The sequence below is a fragment of the Cherax quadricarinatus genome, chromosome 89 (assembly GCF_038502225.1).
Source record: "Cherax quadricarinatus isolate ZL_2023a chromosome 89, ASM3850222v1, whole genome shotgun sequence".
In the NCBI taxonomy this organism is placed as follows: Eukaryota; Metazoa; Arthropoda; class Malacostraca; order Decapoda; family Parastacidae; genus Cherax; species Cherax quadricarinatus.
This window is the reverse complement of record NC_091380.1, coordinates 9,553,847-9,573,114: the sequence shown is the minus strand read 5'-3', so window position 1 is coordinate 9,573,114 and position 19,268 is coordinate 9,553,847.

Genomic DNA, 19,268 nt, shown 5'->3' with positions numbered 1-19,268 from the left:
GCTCCCAGCGTTCCACAAGGCACAGTACTGGCTCCCAGTGTTCCACAAGGCACAGTACTCGCTCCCAGTGTTCCACAAGGCACAGTACTGGCTCCCAGTGTTCCACAAGGCACAATACTCGCTCCCAGTGTTCCACAAGGCACAGTACTCGCTCCCAGTGTTCCACAAGGCACAGTACTCGCTCCCAGTGTTCCACAAGGCACAGTACTCGCTCCCAGTGTTCCACAAGGCACAGTACTCGCTTCCAGTGTTCCACAAGGCACAGTACTCGCTCCCAGTGTTCCACAAGGCACAGTACTGGCTCCCAGTGTTCCACAAGGCACAGTACTGGCTCCCAGTGTTCCACAAAGCACAGTACTGGCTCCCAGTGTTCCACAAGGCACAGTACTGGCTCCCAGTGTTCCACAAGGCACAGTACTGGCTCCCAGCGTTCCACAAGGCACAGTACTGGCTCCCAGTGTTCCACAAGGCACAGTACTCGCTCCCAGTGTTCCACAAGGCACAGTACTGGCTCCCAGTGTTCCACAAGGCACAATACTCGCTCCCAGTGTTCCACAAGGCACAGTACTCGCTCCCAGTGTTCCACAAGGCACAGTACTCGCTCCCAGTGTTCCACAAGGCACAGTACTCGCTCCCAGTGTTCCACAAGGCACAGTACTCGCTTCCAGTGTTCCACAAGGCACAGTACTCGCTACCAGTGTTCCACAAGGCACAGTACTGGCTCCCAGTGTTCCACAAGGCACAGTACTGGCTCCCAGCGTTCCACAAGGCACAGTACTGGCTCCCAGTGTTCCACAAGGCACAGTACTCGCTCCCAGTGTTCCACAAGGCACAGTACTCGCTCCCAGTGTTCCACAAGGCACAGTACTCGCTCCCAGTGTTCCACAAGGCACAGTACTCGCTCCCAGTGTTCCACAAGGCACAGTACTCGCTCCCAGTGTTCCACAAGGCACAGTACTCGCTCCCAGTGTTCCACAAGGCACAGTACTGGCTCCCAGTGTTCCACAAGGCACAGTACTGGCTCCCAGTGTTCCACAAGGCACAGTACTCGCTCCCAGTGTTCCACAAGTCACAGTACTGGCTCACAGTGTTCCACAAGGCACAGTACTCGCTCCCAGTGTTCCACAAGGCACAGTACTGGCTCCCAGTGTTCCACAAGGCACAGTACTGGCTCCCAGTGTTCCACAAGGCACAGTACTGGCTCCCAGTGTTCCACAAGGCACAGTACTGGCTCCCAGTGTTCCACAAAGCACAGTACTGGCTCCCAGTGTTCCACAAGGCACAGTACTGGCTCCCAGTGTTCCACAAGGCACAGTACTGGCTCCCAGCGTTCCACAAGGCACAGTAGTGGCTCCCAGTGTTCCACAAGGCACAGTACTGGCTCCCAGTGTTCCACAAGGCACAGTACTGGCTCCCAGTGTTCCACAAAGCACAGTACTGGCTCCCAGTGTTCCACAAGGCACAGTACTGGCTCCCAGTGTTCCACAAGGCACAGTACTGGCTCCCAGCGTTCCACAAGGCACAGTACTGGCTCCCAGTGTTCCACAAGGCACAGTACTCGCTCCCAGTGTTCCACAAGGCACAGTACTGGCTCCCAGTGTTCCACAAGGCACAGTACTCGCTCCCAGTGTTCCACAAGGCACAGTACTCGCTCCCAGTGTTCCACAAGGCACAGTACTCGCTCCCAGTGTTCCACAAGGCACAGTACTCGCTCCCAGTGTTCCACAAGGCACAGTACTCGCTTCCAGTGTTCCACAAGGCACAGTACTCGCTCCCAGTGTTCCACAAGGCACAATACTGGCTCCCAGTGTTCCACAAGGCACAGTACTGGCTCCCAGCGTTCCACAAGGCACAGTACTGGCTCCCAGTGTTCCACAAGGCTCAGTACTCGCTCCCAGTGTTCCACAAGTCACAGTACTGGCTCCCAGTGTTCCACAAGGCACAGTGCTCGCTCCCAGTGTTCCACAAGGCACAGTACTCGCTCCCTGTGTTCCAGAAGGCACAGTACTGGCTCCCAGTGTTCCACAAGGCACAGTACTCGCTCCCAGTGTTCCACAAGGCACAGTACTGGCTCCCAGTGTTCGACAAGGCACAGTACTGGCTCCCAGTGTTCCACAAGGCACAGTACTGGCTCCCAGTGTTCCACAAGGCACAGTACTGGCTCCCAGTGTTCCACAAAGCACAGTACTGGCTCCCAGTGTTCCACAAGGCACAGTACTGGCTCCCAGTGTTCCACAAGGCACAGTACTGGCTCCCAGAGTTCCACAAGGCACAGTACTCGCTCCCAGTGTTCTACAAGGTAGAGTAATCGCTGCCAGTGTTCCACAAGGCACAGTACTGGCTCCCAGTGTTCCACAAGGAACAGTACTGGCTCCCAGTGTTCCACAAGGCAAAGTACTCGCTCCCAGTGTTCCAAAAGGCACAGTAATCGGTCCCAGTGTTCCACAAGGCACAGTACTGTCTCTCAGTGCTCCACAAGGCACAGTACTGGCTCCCAGTGTTCCACAAGGCACAGTACTGGCTCCCAGTGTTCCACAAGGCACAGTACTCGCTCCCAGTGTTCCACAAGGCACAGTACTGGCTCCCAGTGTTCCACAAGGAACAGTACTGGCTCCCAGTGTTCCACAAGGCACAGTACTCGCTCCCAGTGTTCCACAAGGCACAGTACTGGCTCCCAGTGTTCCACAAGGCACAGTACTGTCTCTCAGTGCTCCACAAGGCACAGTACTGGCTCCCAGTGTTCCACAAGGCACAGTACTGGCTCCCAGTGTTCCACAAGGAACAGTACTGGCTCCCAGTGTTCCACAAGGCACAGTACTCGCTCCGAGTGTTCCACAAGGCACAGTACTGGCTCCCAGTGTTCCACAAGGCACAGTACTGGCTCCCAGTGTTCCACAAGGCACAGTACTGGCTCCCAGTGTTCCACAAGGCACAGTACTGGCTCCCAGTGTTCCACAAAGCACAGTACTGGCTCCCAGTGTTCCACAAGGCACAGTACTGGCTCCCAGTGTTCCACAAGGCACAGTACTGGCTCCCAGCGTTCCACAAGGCACAGTACTGGCTCCCAGTGTTCCACAAGGCACAGTACTGGCTCCCAGTGTTCCACAAGGCACAGTACTGGCTCCCAGTGTTCCACAAAGCACAGTACTGGCTCCCAGTGTTCCACAAGGCACAGTACTGGCTCCCAGTGTTCCACAAGGCACAGTACTGGCTCCCAGCGTTCCACAAGGCACAGTACTGGCTCCCAGTGTTCCACAAGGCACAGTACTGGCTCCCAGTGTTCCACAAGGCACAGTACTGGCTCCCAGTGTTCCACAAAGCACAGTACTGGCTCCCAGTGTTCCACAAGGCACAGTACTGGCTCCCAGTGTTCCACAAGGCACAGTACTGGCTCCCAGCGTTCCACAAGGCACAGTACTGGCTCCCAGTGTTCCACAAGGCACAGTACTCGCTCCCAGTGTTCCACAAGGCACAGTACTGGCTCCCAGTGTTCCACAAGGCACAATACTCGCTCCCAGTGTTCCACAAGGCACAGTACTCGCTCCCAGTGTTCCACAAGGCACAGTACTCGCTCCCAGTGTTCCACAAGGCACAGTACTCGCTCCCAGTGTTCCACAAGGCACAGTACTCGCTTCCAGTGTTCCACAAGGCACAGTACTCGCTCCCAGTGTTCCACAAGGCACAGTACTGGCTCCCAGTGTTCCACAAGGCACAGTACTGGCTCCCAGCGTTCCACAAGGCACAGTACTGGCTCCCAGTGTTCCACAAGGCACAGTACTCGCTCCCAGTGTTCCACAAGGCACAGTACTCGCTCCCAGTGTTCCACAAGGCACAGTACTCGCTCCCAGTGTTCCACAAGGCACAGTACTGGCTCCCAGTGTTCCACAAGGCACAGTACTCGCTCCCAGTGTTCCACAAGGCACAGTACTGGCTCTCTGTGTTCCACAAGGCACAGTACTGGCTCCCAGTGTTCCACAAGGCACAGTACTGGCTCCCAGTGTTCCACAAGGCACAGTACTGGCTCCCAGTGTTCCACAAGGCACAGTACTCGCTCCCAGTGTTCCACAAGGCACAGTACTGGCTCCCAGTTTTCCACAAGGCACAGTACTGGCTCCCAGTGTTCCACAAGGCACAGTACTGGCTCCCAGTGTTCCACAAGGCACAGTACTGGCTCCCAGTGTTCCACAAAGCACAGTACTGGCTCCCAGTGTTCCACAAGGCACAGTACTGGCTCCCAGTGTTCCACAAGGCACAGTACTGGCTCCCAGCGTTCCACAAGGCACAGTAGTGGCTCCCAGTGTTCCACAAGGCACAGTACTGGCTCCCAGTGTTCCACAAAGCACAGTACTGGCTCCCAGTGTTCCACAAGGCACAGTACTGGCTCCCAGTGTTCCACAAGGCACAGTACTGGCTCCCAGCGTTCCACAAGGCACAGTACTGGCTCCCAGTGTTCCACAAGGCACAGTACTCGCTCTCAGTGTTCCACAAGGCACAGTACTGGCTCCCAGTGTTCCACAAGGCACAGTACTCGCTCCCAGTGTTCCACAAGGCACAGTACTCGCTCCCAGTGTTCCACAAGGCACAGTACTCGCTCCCAGTGTTCCACAAGGCACAGTACTCGCTCCCAGTGTTCCACAAGGCACAGTACTCGCTTCCAGTGTTCCACAAGGCACAGTACTCGCTCCCAGTGTTCCACAAGGCACAGTACTGGCTCCCAGTGTTCCACAAGGCACAGTACTCGCTCCCAGTGTTCCACAAGGCACAGTACTCGCTCCCAGTGTTCCACAAGGCACAGTACTCGCTCCCAGTGTTCCACAAGGCACAGTACTCGCTCCCAGTGTTCCACAAGGCACGGTACTCGCTTCCAGTGTTCCACAAGGCACAGTACTCGCTCCCAGTGTTCCACAAGGCACAGTACTGGCTCCCAGTGTTCCACAAGGCACAGTACTGGCTCCCAGCGTTCCACAAGGCACAGTACTGGCTCCCAGTGTTCCACAAGGCTCAGTACTCGCTCCCAGTGTTCCACAAGGCACAGTGCTCGCTCCCAGTGTTCCACAAGGCACAGTACTCGCTCCCAGTGTTCCACAAGGCACAGTACTCGCTTCCAGTGTTCCACAAGGCACAGTACTCGCTCCCAGTGTTCCACAAGGCACAGTACTCGCTCCCAGTGTTCCACAAGGCACAGTACTGGCTCCCAGTGTTCCACAAGGCACAGTAGTCGCTCCCAGTGTTCCACAAGGCACAGTACTCGCTCCCAGTGTTCCACAAGGCACAGTACTAGCTCCCATCTTGTTCCTCATCCTCATATCCGACATAGACAAGGATGTCAGCCACAGCACCGTGTCTTCCTTTGCAGATGACACCCGAATCTGCATGACAGTGTCTTCCATTGCAGACACTGCAAGGCTCCAGGCGGACATCAACCAAATCTTTCAGTGGGCTGCAGAAAACAATATGAAGTTCAACGATGAGAAATTTCAATTACTCAGATATGGTAAACACGAGGAAATTAAATCTTCATCAGAGTACAAAACAAATTCTGGCCACAAAATAGAGCGAAACACCAAAGTCAAAGACCTGGGAGTGATCATGTCGGAGGATCTCACCTTCAAGGACCAAAACATTGTATCAATCGCAGCTGCTAGAAAAATGACAGGATGGATAATGAGAACCTTCAAAACTAGGGAGGCCAAGCCCATGATGACACTCTTCAGGTCACTTGTTCTATCTAGGCTGGAATATTGGTGCACACTAACAGCACCTTTCAAGGCAGGTGAAATTGCTGACCTAGAAAATGTACAGAGAACTTTCACGGCGCGCATAACGGAGATAAAACACCTCAATTACTGGGAGCGCTTGAGGTTCCTAAACCTGTACTCCCTGGAACGCAGGAGGGAGAGATACATGATTATATACACCTGGAAAATCCTAGAGGGACTAGTACCGAACTTGCACACGAAAATCACTCACTACGAAAGCAAAAGACTTGGCAGACGATGCAACATCCCCCCAATGAAAAGCAGGGGTGTCACTAGCACGTTAAGAGACCATACAATAAGTGTCAGGGGCCCGAGACTGTTCAACTGCCTCCCAGCACACATAAGGGGGATTACCAACAGACCCCTGGCAGTCTTCAAGCTGGCACTGGACAAGCACCTAAAGTCAGTTCCTGATCAGCCGGGCTGTGGCTCGTACGTTGGTTTGCGTGCAGCCAGCAGCAACAGCCTGGTTGATCAGGCTCTGATCTACCAGGAGGTCTGGTCACAGACCGGGCCGTGGGGGCGTTGACCCCCGGAACTCTCTCCAAGTACCTTTCTCTAGCTACATTCATTAGGTACCTTTCTGTCGCTACATTCATTAGGTACCTTTCTGTAGCTACATTCATTAGGTGCATTTCTGTAGCTACATTCATTAGGTACCTTTCTCCAGCTACATTCATTAGGTACCTTTGTGTACCTACATTCATTAGGTAACTTTCTGTAGCTATTCATTAGGTACCTTTCTGTAGCTACATTCATTAGGTACCTTTCTGTAGCTACATTCATTAGGTACCTTTCTGTAGCTACATTCATTAGGTACCTTTATGTATCTACATTCATTAGGTACCTCTCTGTAGCTACATTCATTAAGTACCTTTCTGTAGCTAAATTCATTAGGTACCTTTTTGCAGCTACATTCATTAGGTACCTTTCTGTAGCAACATTCGTTAGGTACCTTTCTGTAACTACATTCATTAGGTACCTTTCTGTAGCTACATTCATTAGGTACCTTTCTGTAGCTAAATTCGTTAGGTACCTTTCTGTAGCTACATTCATTAGATACCTTTTTGTAATTACATTCATTAGGTACCTTTCTGTAGCTACATTCATTAGGTACCTTTCTGTTGCTACATTCATTAGGTACTTTTCCGTAGCTACATTCATTAGGTACCCTTCTGTCGCTACATTCATTAGGTACCTTTCTGTAACTACATTCATTAGGAACCTTTCTGTAGCTACATTCATTAGATACCTTTCTGTTGCTACACTCATTAGGTACCTTTCTGTTGCTACATTCATTATGTACCTTTCTGTAGCTATATTCATTAGGTACCTTTCTGTAGCTACATTCATTAGGTACCTTTCTGTAGCTACATTCATTAGGTACCTTTCTGTTGCTACATTCATTAGGTACCTTTCTGTCACTACATTCATTAGGTACCTTTCTGTACCTACATACATTAGTTACATTCTGTAGCTACATTCATTAGGAACCTTTCTGTAGCTACATTCATTAGGTACCTTTCTGTTGCTACATTCATTAGGTACCTATCTGTAGCTGCATTCATTAGCTACCTTTCTGTAGCTACATTCATTAGGTACCTTTCTGTAGCTACATTCATCAGGTACCTTTCTGTAGCTACATTCATTAGGTACCTTTCTGTAGCTACATTCATTAGGTACCTTTCTGTCGCTACATTCACTAGGTACCTTTCTGTAGCTACATTCATTAGGTACCTTTCCATAGCTACATTCATTAGGTACCTTTCTGTAGCTACATTCATTAGGTACCTTTCTGTAGTTACATTCATTAGGTACCTTTCCACAGCTACATTCATCAGATACCTTTCTGTAGCTACATTCATTAGGTATCTTTCTGTCGCTACATTCATTAGGTACCTTTCTGTAGCTACATTCATTAGGTACCTTTCTGTAGTTACATTCATTAGGTACCTTTCCATAGCTACATTCATCAGGTACCTTTCTGTAGCTACATTCATTAGGTACCTTTCCATAGCTACATTCATCAGGTACCTTTCTGTAGCTACATTCATTAGGTACCTTTCTGTAGTTACATTCATTAGGTACCTTTCCATAGCTACATTCATCAGGTACCTTTCTGTAGCTACATTCATGGGATACCTTTCTGTAGCTACATTCATTAGGTATCTTTCTGTAGCTACATTTATTAGGTACCTTTCTGCAGCTACATTCATTAGGTACCTTTCTGTTGATACATTCATTAGGCACTTTCTGTAGCTACATTCATTAGGTACCTTTCTGTCGGTACATTCATTAGGCACTTTCTGTAGCTACATTCATTAGGTACCTTTCTGTCGGTACATTCATTAGGCACTTTCTGTAGCTACATTCATTAGGTACCTTTCTGTCGCTACATTCCTCAGGCAACGTTTGGCTGTCTTCTTGAACTGGTTCATGCTGTGACTGGCTCTGACATGTACAGACAGTCCGTTCCATTACTTTATTGATGTACAATAAAGGGTATTTGAAGCCTGACCAGTGACTGTGTGTACCACAATGTTGTGTTCTCTCCCCCTAGTACTGTGTGTACTACAATGTTGTGTTCTCTCCCCCTAGTACTGTGTGTACTACAATGTTGTGTTCTCTCCCCCTAGTACTGTGTGTACTACAATGTTGTGTTCTCTCCCCCTAGTACTGTAGGTACTACAATGTTGTGTTCTCTCCCCCTAGTACTGTAGGTACTACAATGTTGTGTTCTCTCCCCCTAGTACTGTAGGTACTACAATGTTGTGTTCTCTCCCCCTAGTACTGTAGGTACTACAATGTTGTGTTCTCTCCCCCTAGTACTGTAGGTACTACAATGTTGTGTTCTCTCCCCCTAGTACTGTGTGTACTACAATGTTGTGTTCTCTCCCCCTAGTACTGTGTGTACTACAATGTTGTGTTCTCTCCCCCTAGTACTGTGTGTACTACAATGTTGTGTTCTCTCCCCCTAGTACTGTAGGTACTACAATGTTGTGTTCTCTCCCCCTAGTACTGTGTGTACTACAATGTTGTGTTCTCTCCCCCTAGTACTGTAGGTACTACAATGTTGTGTTCTCTCCCCCTAGTACTGTAGGTACTACAATGTTGTGTTCTCTCCCCCTAGTACTGTGTGTACTACAATGTTGTGTTCTCTCCCCCTAGTACTGTGTGTACTACAATGTTGTGTTCTCTCCCCCTAGTACTGTAGGTACTACAATGTTGTGTTCTCTCCCCCTAGTACTGTAGGTACTACAATGTTGTGTACTCTTCCCCTAGTACTGTGTGTAATACAATGTTGTGTTCTCTCCCCCTAGTACTGTAGGTACTACAATGTTGTGTTCTCTCCCCCTAGTACTGTGTGTAATACAATGTTGTGTTCTCTCTCCCTAGTACTGTGTGTACTACAATGTCGTGTTCTCTCCCCCTAGTACTGTAGGTACTACAATGTTGTGTTCTCTCCCCCTAGTACTGTGTGTACTACAATGTTGTGTTCTCTCTCCCTAGTACTGTGTGTACTACAATGTCGTGTTCTCTCCCCCTAGTACTGTAGGTACTACAATGTTGTGTTCTCTCCCCCTAGTACTGTAGGTACTACAATGTTGTGGAAATAAATGGTATAAAATACCGACACAATGGCAATATAAACACAAATGCAGTATAATGTGATCCTTTATTGACTACGTTTCGCCCACACAGTGGGCTTTTTCAAGTCACAAACAGAACTACCTGGGGTGGAAGGAACGCGAGTATTTATAGTCCGGCTGAGGTCAGGTGAAGAATGCTGCATCTGATGATGTACCGAGTGGGGTTATAGAGTCTAAAAACTTGGGTAGCTTGGAAAGGAGATTGGATAAGTTTGTGAGCAGACCTTCTACAGTGTTCTTATGTATCTCTTCTCGGCAGTGTCTTCTCTGGGAAGACACTGCCGAGAAGAGATACATAGTCCTTCCCACCAACTCCATTGCCAAACATGTTTCCAACATCTTTGCCAAAACATCATTCCAAGTATCTACCTCCACAACCACGACCATCAAGGACATCACCAGTAGTAGGCAGGACAAGCCTCCATCCTCTGCAGGGGTATACATAATCCCTTGTAATGACTGCAACAAGTTATACGTGGGCGAAACATCAAGGGACCTCCAAACACGTATTTCAGAACACCAATACGCAAGCAGGTCTGACGACACAAGGAATGCCTGCGTACAACACCGTAATTCACACAACCACTTGATAAACTACAGAAACTCAAGACTTATCGCCACAGAAGACAACACTCAATACCGAAGAATCCTGGAATCATCACTTATTTCTATATCCGACAACTTCAACCAGAATAGTGGCTTCTATAACACAGCTGAACCACTTGCCAAGAAACTTCTTCATCGCTATCCCACATAAGAACACTGTAGAAGGTCTGCTCACAAACTTATCCAATCTCCTTTCCAAGCTACCCAAGTTTTTAGACTCTATAACCCCACTCGGTACATCATCAGATGCAGCATTCTTCACCTGACCTCAGCCGGACTATAAATACTCGCGTTCCTTCCACCCCAGGTAGTTCTGTTTGTGACTTGAAAAAGCCCACTGTGTGGGCGAAACGTAGTCAATAAAGGATCACATTATACTGCATTTGTGTTTATATTGCCACTACAATGTTGTGTTCTCTCCCCCTAGTACTGTGGATACTACAATGTTGTGTTCTCTCCCCCTAGTACTGTGTGTACTACAATGTTGTGTTCTCTCCCCCTAGTACTGTGTGTACTACAATGTTGTGTTCTCTCCCCCTAGTACTGTGTGTACTACAATGTTGTGTTCTCTCCCCCTAGTACTGTGTGTACTACAATGTTGTGTTCTCTCCACCTAGTACTGTGTGTACTACAATGTTGTGTTCTCTCCCCCTAGTACTGTGTGTACTACAATGTTGTGTTCTCTCCCCCTAGTACTGTGGATACTACAATGTTGTGTTCTCTCCCCCTAGTACTGTGTGTACTACAATGTTGTGTTCTCTCCCCCTAGTACTGTGTGTACTACAATGTTGTGTTCTCTCCCCCTAGTACTGTGTGTACTACAATGTTGTGTTCTCTCCCCCTAGTACTGTGTGTACTACAATGTTGTGTTCTCTCCCCCTAGTACTGTGGATACTACAATGTTGTGTTCTCTCCCCCTAGTACTGTGTGTACTACAATGTTGTGTTCTCTCCCCCTAGTACTGTGGGTACTACAATGTTGTGTTCTCTCCCCCTAGTACTGTAGGTACTACAATGTTGTGTTCTCTCCCCCTAGTACTGTGTGTACTACAATGTTGTGTTCTCTCCCCCTAGTACTGTGTGTACTACAATGTTGTGTTCTCTCCCCCTAGTACTGTGTGTACTACAATGTTGTGTTCTCTCCCCCTAGTACTGTGTGTACTACAATGTTGTGTTCTCTCCCCCTAGAACTGTGGATACTACAATGTTGTGTTCTCTCCCCCTAGTACTGTGTGTACTACAATGTTGTGTTCTCTCCCCCTAGTACTGTAGGTACTACAATGTTGTGTTCTGTCCCCCTAGTACTGTGTGTACTACAATGTTGTGTTCTCTCCCCCTAGTACTGTGTGTACTACAATGTTGTGTTCTCTCTCCCTAGTACTGTGTGTACTACAATGTTGTGTTCTCTCTCCCTAGTACTGTGTGTACTACAATGTTGTGTTCTCTCCCCCTAGTACTGTAGGTACTACAATGTTGTGTTCTGTCCCCCTAGTACTGTGTGTACTACAATGTTGTGTTCTCTCCCCCTAGTACTGTGTGTACTACAATGTTGTGTTCTCTCCCCCTAGTACTGTGTGTACTACAATGTTGTGTTCTCTCTCCCTAGTACTGTGTGTACTACAATGTTGTGTTCTCTCCCCTTAGTACTGTGTGTACTACAATGTTGTGTTCTCTCTCCCTAGTACTGTGTGTACTACAATGTTGTGTTCTCTCCCCCTAGTACTGTAGGTACTACAATGTTGTGTTCTCTCCCCCTAGTACTGTGTGTACTACAATGTTGTGTTCTCTCTCCCTAGTACTGTGTGTACTACAATGTTGTGTTCTCTCTCCCTAGTACTGTGTGTACTACAATGTTGTGTTCTCTCCCCCTAGTACTGTAGGTACTACAATGTTGTGTTCTCTCCCCCTAGTACTGTAGGTACTACAATGTTGTGTTCTCTCTCCCTAGTACTGTGTGTACTACAATGTTGTGTTCTCTCCCCCTAGTACTGTGTGTACCACAATGTTGTGTTCTCTCCCCCTAGTACTGTGGATACTACAATGTTGTGTTCTCTCCCCCTAGTACTGTGTGTACTACAATGTTGTGTTCTCTCCCCCTAGTACTGTAGGTACTACAATGTTGTGTTCTCTCCCCCTAGTACTGTGTGTACTACAATGTTGTGTTCTCTCCCCCTAGTACTGTGTGTACTACAATGTTGTGTTCTCTCCCCCTAGTACTGTGTGTACTACAATGTTGTGTTCTCTCCCCCTAGTACTGTGTGTACTACAATGTTGTGTTCTCTCTCCCTAGTACTGTGTGTACTACAATGTTGTGTTCTCTCCCCCTAGTACTGTAGGTACTACAATGTTGTGTTCTCTCCCCCTAGTACTGTGTGTACTACAATGTTGTGTTCTCTCCCCCTAGTACTGTAGGTACTACAATGTTGTTTTCTCTCTCCCTAGTACTGTGTGTACTACAATGTTGTGTTCTCTCCCCTTAGTACTGTGTGTACTACAATGTTGTGTTCTCTCTCCCTAGTACTGTGTGTACTACAATGTTGTGTTCTCTCCCCCTAGTACTGTGTGTACTACAATGTTGTGTTCTCTCTCCCTAGTACTGTGTGTACTACAATGTTGTGTTCTCTCCCCCTAGTACTGTAGGTACTACAATGTTGTGTTCTCTCCCCCTAGTACTGTAGGTACTACAATGTTGTGTTCTCTCTCCCTAGTACTGTGTGTACTACAATGTTGTGTTCTCTCCCCCTAGTACTGTGTGTACCACAATGTTGTGTTCTCTCCCCCTAGTACTGTGGATACTACAATGTTGTGTTCTCTCCCCCTAGTACTGTGTACTACAATGTTGTGTTCTCTCCCCCTAGTACTGTGTGTACTACAATGTTGTGTTCTCTCCCCCTAGTACTGTGGATACTACAATGTTGTGTTCTCTCCCCCTAGTACTGTGGATACTACAATGTTGTGTTCTCTCCCCCTAGTACTGTGGATACTACAATGTTGTGTTCTCTCCCCCTAGTACTGTAGGTACTACAATGTTGTGTTCTCTCCCCCTAGTACTGTAGGTACTACAATGTTGTGTTCTCTCCCCCTAGTACTGTGTGTACTACAATGTTGTGTTCTCTCCCCCTAGTACTGTGTGTACTACAATGTTGTGTTCTCTCCCCCTAGTACTGTGTGTACTACAATGTTGTGTTCTCTCCCCCTAGTACTGTACGTACTACAATGTTGTGTTCTCTCCCCCTAGTACTGTGTGTACTACAATGTTGTGTTCTCTCCCCCTAGTACTGTGGATACTACAATGTTGTGTTCTCTCCCCCTAGTACTGTGGATACTACAATGTTGTGTTCTCTCCCCCTAGTACTGTGGATACTACAATGTTGTGTTCTCTCCCCCTAGTACTGTGGATACTACAATGTTGTGTTCTCTCCCCCTAGTACTGTAGGTACTACAATGTTGTGTTCTCTCTCCCTAGTACTGTAGGTACTACAATGTTGTGTTCTCTCCCCCTAGTACTGTGGATACTACAATGTTGTGTTCTCTCCCCCTAGTACTGTGGATACTACAATGTTGTGTTCTCTCCCCCTAGTACTGTGTGTACTACAATGTTGTGTTCTCTCCCCCTAGTACTGTAGGTACTACAATGTTGTGTTCTCTCCCCCTAGTACTGTGTGTACTACAATGTTGTGTTCTCTCCCCCTAGTACTGTGGATACTACAATGTTGTGTTCCCTCCCCCTAGTACTGTGGATACTACAATGTTGTGTTCTCTCCCCCTAGTACTGTGTGTACTACAATGTTGTGTTCTCTCCCCCTAGTACTGTGTGTACTACAATGTTGTGTTCTCTCCCCCTAGTACTGTGTGTACTACAATGTTGTGTTCTCTCCCCCTAGTACTGTGTGTACTACAATGTTGTGTTCTCTCCCCCTAGTACTGTGTGTACTACAATGTTGTGTTCTCTCCCCCTAGTACTGTGGATACTACAATGTTGTGTTCTCTCCCCCTAGTACTGTGTGTACTACAATGTTGTGTTCTCTCCCCCTAGTACTGTGTGTACTACAATGTTGTGTTCTCTCCCCCTTGTACTGTAGGTACTACAATGTTGTGTTCTCTCCCCCTAGTACTGTAGGTACTACAATGTTGTGTTCTCTCCCCCTAGTACTGTAGGTACTACAATGTTGTGTTCTCTCCCCCTAGTACTGTGTGTACTACAATGTTGTGTTCTCTCCCCCTTGTACTGTGTGTACTACAATGTTGTGTTCTTTCCCCCTAGTACTGTAGGTACTACAATGTTGTGTTCTCTCCCCCTAGTACTGTGTGTACTACAATGTCGTGTTCTCTCCCCCTAGTACTGTAGGTACTACAATGTTGTGTTCTCTCCCCCTAGTACTGTGTGTACTACAATGTTGTGTTCTCTCCCCCTAGTACTGTAGGTACTACAATGTTGTGTTCTCTCCCCCTAGTACTGTGTGTAATACAATGTTGTGTTCTCTCCCCCTAGTACTGTAGGTACTACAATGTTGTGTTCTCTCCCCCTAGTACTGTAGGTACTACAATGTTGTGTTCTCTCCCACTAGTACTGTGTACTACAATGTTGTGTTCTCTCCCCCTAGTACTGTGTGTACTACAATGTTCTGTTCTCTCCCCCTAGTACTGTGTGTACTACAATGTTGTGTTCTCTCCCCCTAGTACTGTGGATACTACAATGTTGTGTTCTCTCCCCCTAGTACTGTAGGTACTACAATGTTGTGTTCTCTCCCCCTAGTACTGTGGATACTATAATGTTGTGTTCTCTCCCCCTAGTACTGTGTGTACTACAATGTTGTGTTCTCTCCCCCTAGTACTGTGTGTACTACAATGTTGTGTTCTCTCCCCCTTGTACTGTAGGTACTACAATGTTGTGTTCTCTCCCCCTAGTACTGTAGGTACTACAATGTTGTGTTCTCTCCCCCTAGTACTGTAGGTACTACAATGTTGTGTTCTCTCCCCCTAGTACTGTGTGTACTACAATGTTGTGTTCTCTCCCCCTTGTACTGTGTGTACTACAATGTTGTGTTCTTTCCCCCTAGTACTGTAGGTACTACAATGTTGTGTTCTCTCCCCCTAGTACTGTGTGTACTACAATGTCGTGTTCTCTCCCCCTAGTACTGTAGGTACTACAATGTTGTGTTCTCTCCCCCTAGTACTGTGTGTACTACAATGTTGTGTTCTCTCCCCCTAGTACTGTAGGTACTACAATGTTGTGTTCTCTCCCCCTAGTACTGTGTGTAATACAATGTTGTGTTCTCTCCCCCTAGTACTGTAGGTACTACAATGTTGTGTTCTCTCCCCCTAGTACTGTAGGTACTACAATGTTGTGTTCTCTCCCCCTAGTACTGTAGGTACTACAATGTTGTGTTCTCTCCCCCTAGTACTGTGTGTACTACAATGTTGTGTTCTCTCCCCCTAGTACTGTGTGTACTACAATGTTGTGTTCTCTCCCCCTAGTACTGTGGATACTACAATGTTGTGTTCTCTCCCCCTAGTACTGTAGGTACTACAATGTTGTGTTCTCTCCCCCTAGTACTGTAGGTACTACAATGTTGTGTTCTCTCCCCCTAGTACTGTGTGTACTACAATGTTGTGTTCTCTCCCCCTAGTACTGTGTGTACTACAATGTTGTGTTCTCTCCCCCTAGTACTGTGGATACTACAATGTTGTGTTCTCTCCCCCTAGTACTGTGGATACTACAATGTTGTGTTCTCTCCCCCTAGTACTGTGTGTACTACAATGTTGTGTTCTCTCCCCCTAGTACTGTGTGTACTACAATGTTGTGTTCTCTCCCCCTAGTACTGTGTGTACTACAATGTTGTGTTCTCTCCCCCTAGTACTGTGTGTACTACAATGTTGTGTTCTCTCCCCCTAGTACTGTGTGTACTACAATGTTGTGTTCTCTCCCCCTAGTACTGTGTGTACTACAATGTTGTATTCTCTCCCCCTAGTACTGTGTGTACTACAATGTTGTGTTCTCTCCCCCTAGTACTGTGGATACTACAATGTTGTGTTCTCTCCCCCTAGTACTGTGGATACTACAATGTTGTGTTCTCTCCCCCTAGTACTGTGTGTACTACAATGTTGTGTTCTCTCCCCCTAGTACTGTGTGTACTACAATGTTGTGTTCTCTCCCCCTAGTACTGTGGATACTACAATGTTGTGTTCTCTCCCCCTAGTACTGTGTGTACTACAAAGTTGTGTTCTCTCCCCCTAGTACTGTGTGTACTACAATGTTGTGTTCTCTCCCCCTAGTACTGTGGATACTACAATGTTGTGTTCTCTCCCCCTAGTACTGTGTGTACTACAATGTTGTGTTCTCTCCCCCTAGTACTGTGTGTACTACAATGTTGTGTTCTCTCCCCCTAGTACTGTGGATACTACAATGTTGTGTTCTCTCCCCCTAGTACTGTGTGTACTACAATGTTGTGTTCTCTCCCCCTAGTACTGTGTGTACTACAATGTTGTGTTCTCTCCCCCTAGTACTGTGGATACTACAATGTTGTGTTCTCTCCCCCTAGTACTGTGGATACTACAATGTTGTGTTCTCTCCCCCTAGTACTGTGTGTACTACAATGTTGTGTTCTCTCCCCCTAGTACTGTGTGTACTACAATGTTGTGTTCTCTCCCCCTAGTACTGTGGATACTACAATGTTGTGTTCTCTCCCCCTAGTACTGTGTGTACTACAATGTTGTGTTCTCTCCCCCTAGTACTGTAGGTACTACAATGTTGTGTTCTCTCCCCCTAGTACTGTGTGTACTACAATGTTGTGTTCTCTCCCCCTAGTACTGTGTGTACTACAATGTTGTGTTCTCTCCCCCTAGTACTGTGTGTACTACAATGTTGTGTTCTCTCCCCCTAGTACTGTGGATACTACAATGTTGTGTTCTCTCCCCCTAGTACTGTGTGTACTACAATGTTGTGTTCTCTCCCCCTAGTACTGTGTGTACTACAATGTTGTGTTCTCTCCCCCTAGTACTGTAGGTACTACAATGTTGTGTTCTCTCCCCCTAGTACTGTGTGTACTACAATGTTGTGTTCTCTCCCCCTAGTACTGTGTGTACTACAATGTTGTGTTCTCTCCCCCTAGTACTGTAGGTACTACAATGTTGTGTTCTCTCCCCCTAGTACTGTGTGTAATACAATGTTGTGTTCTCTCCCCCTAGTACTGTAGGTACTACAATGTTGTGTTCTCTCCCCCTAGTACTGTAGGTACTACAATGTTGTGTTCTCTCCCCCTAGTACTGTGTGTACTACAATGTTGTGTTCTCTCCCCCTAGTACTGTGTGTACTACAATGTTGTGTTCTCTCCCCCTAGTACTGTGTGTACTACAATGTTGTGTTCTCTCCCCCTAGTACTGTGGATACTACAATGTTGTGTTCTCTCCCCCTAGTACTGTAGGTACTACAATGTTGTGTTCTCTCCCCCTAGTACTGTAGGTACTACAATGTTGTGTTCTCTCCCCCTAGTACTGTGTGTACTACAATGTTGTGTTCTCTCCCCCTAGTACTGTGTGTACTACAATGTTGTGTTCTCTCCCCCTAGTACTGTGGATACTACAATGTTGTGTTCTCTCCCCCTAGTACTGTGGATACTACAATGTTGTGTTCTCTCCCCCTAGTACTGTGTGTACTACAATGTTGTGTTCTCTCCCCCTAGTGCTGTGTGTACTACAATGTTGTGTTCTCTCCCCCTAGTACTGTGTGTACTACAATGTTGTGTTCTCTCCCCCTAGTACTGTGTGTACTACAATGTTGTGTTCTCTCCCCCTAGTACTGTGTGTACTACAATGTTGTGTTCTCTCCCCCTAGTACTGTGTGTACTACAATGTTGTGTTCTCTCCCCCTAGTACTGTGTGTACTACAATGTTGTGTTCTCTCCCCCTAGTACTGTGGATACTACAATGTTGTGTTCTCTCCCCCTAGTACTGTGGATACTACAATGTTGTGTTCTCTCCCCCTAGTACTGTGTGTACTACAATGTTGTGTTCTCTCCCCCTAGTACTGTGTGTACTACAATGTTGTGTTCTCTCCCCCTAGTACTGTGGATACTACAATGTTGTGTTCTCTCCCCCTAGTACTGTGTGTACTACAATGTTGTGTTCTCTCCCCCTAGTACTGTGTGTACTACAATGTTGTGTTCTCTCCCCCTAGTACTGTGGATACTACAATGTTGTGTTCTCTCCCCCTAGTACTGTGTGTACTACAATGTTGTGTTCTCTCCCCCTAGTACTGTGTGTACTACAATGTTGTGTTCTCTCCCCCTAGTACTGTGTGTACTACAATGTTGTGTTCTCTCCCCCTAGTACTGTAGGTACTACAATGTTGTGTTCTCTCCCCCTAGTACTGTGTGTACTACAATGTTGTGTTCTCTCCCCCTAGTACTGTGTGTACTACAATGTTGTGTTCTCTCCCCCTAGTACTGTGTGTACTACAATGTTGTGTTCTCTCCCCCTAGTACTGTGTGTACTACAATGTTGTGTTCTCTCCCCCTAGTACTGTGTGTACTACAATGTTGTGTTCTCTCCCCCTAGTACTGTGTGTACTACAATGTTGTGTTCTCTCCCCCTAGTACTGTGTGTACTACAATGTTGTGTTCTCTCCCCCTAGTACTGTGTGTACTACAATGTTGTGTTCTCTCCCCCTAGTACTGTAGGTACTACAATGTTGTGTTCTCTCCCCCTAGTACTGTGTGTACTACAATGTTGTGTTCTCTCCCCCTAGTACTATGATTGCTTTGATTCTCAGTCTTGACAAACTTGACAGCAAGATATTCTGGACACTGTTTATGAGCAATTTTATAAACTTGATTTAACTTCAGTTGTTTTACTCTGTCTTCAACATTTAGCATGTCCAATTAATAATAATAATAATATCTTTATTTCTACAAGTACATGTACAAGGTATACAGACCATAGCTAACATCACTGACATACTACTGCACTCTGTATAGAAAGCTGCTTGTTATGCTGAGCATTTCCTGCAAATTAGGTCAGTTTTGTCCCAGGATGTGACCCACACCAGTCCACTAACACCCAGGATGTGACCCACACCAGTCCACTAACACCCAGGATGTGACCCACACCAGTCCACTAACACCCAGGATGTGACCCACACCAGTCCACTAACACCCAGGATGTGACCCACACCAGTCCACTAACACCCAGGTACCCATTTACTGATGAGTGAACAGACAACACGTACAAAGAAATACATTCCATGCTTCTACCCT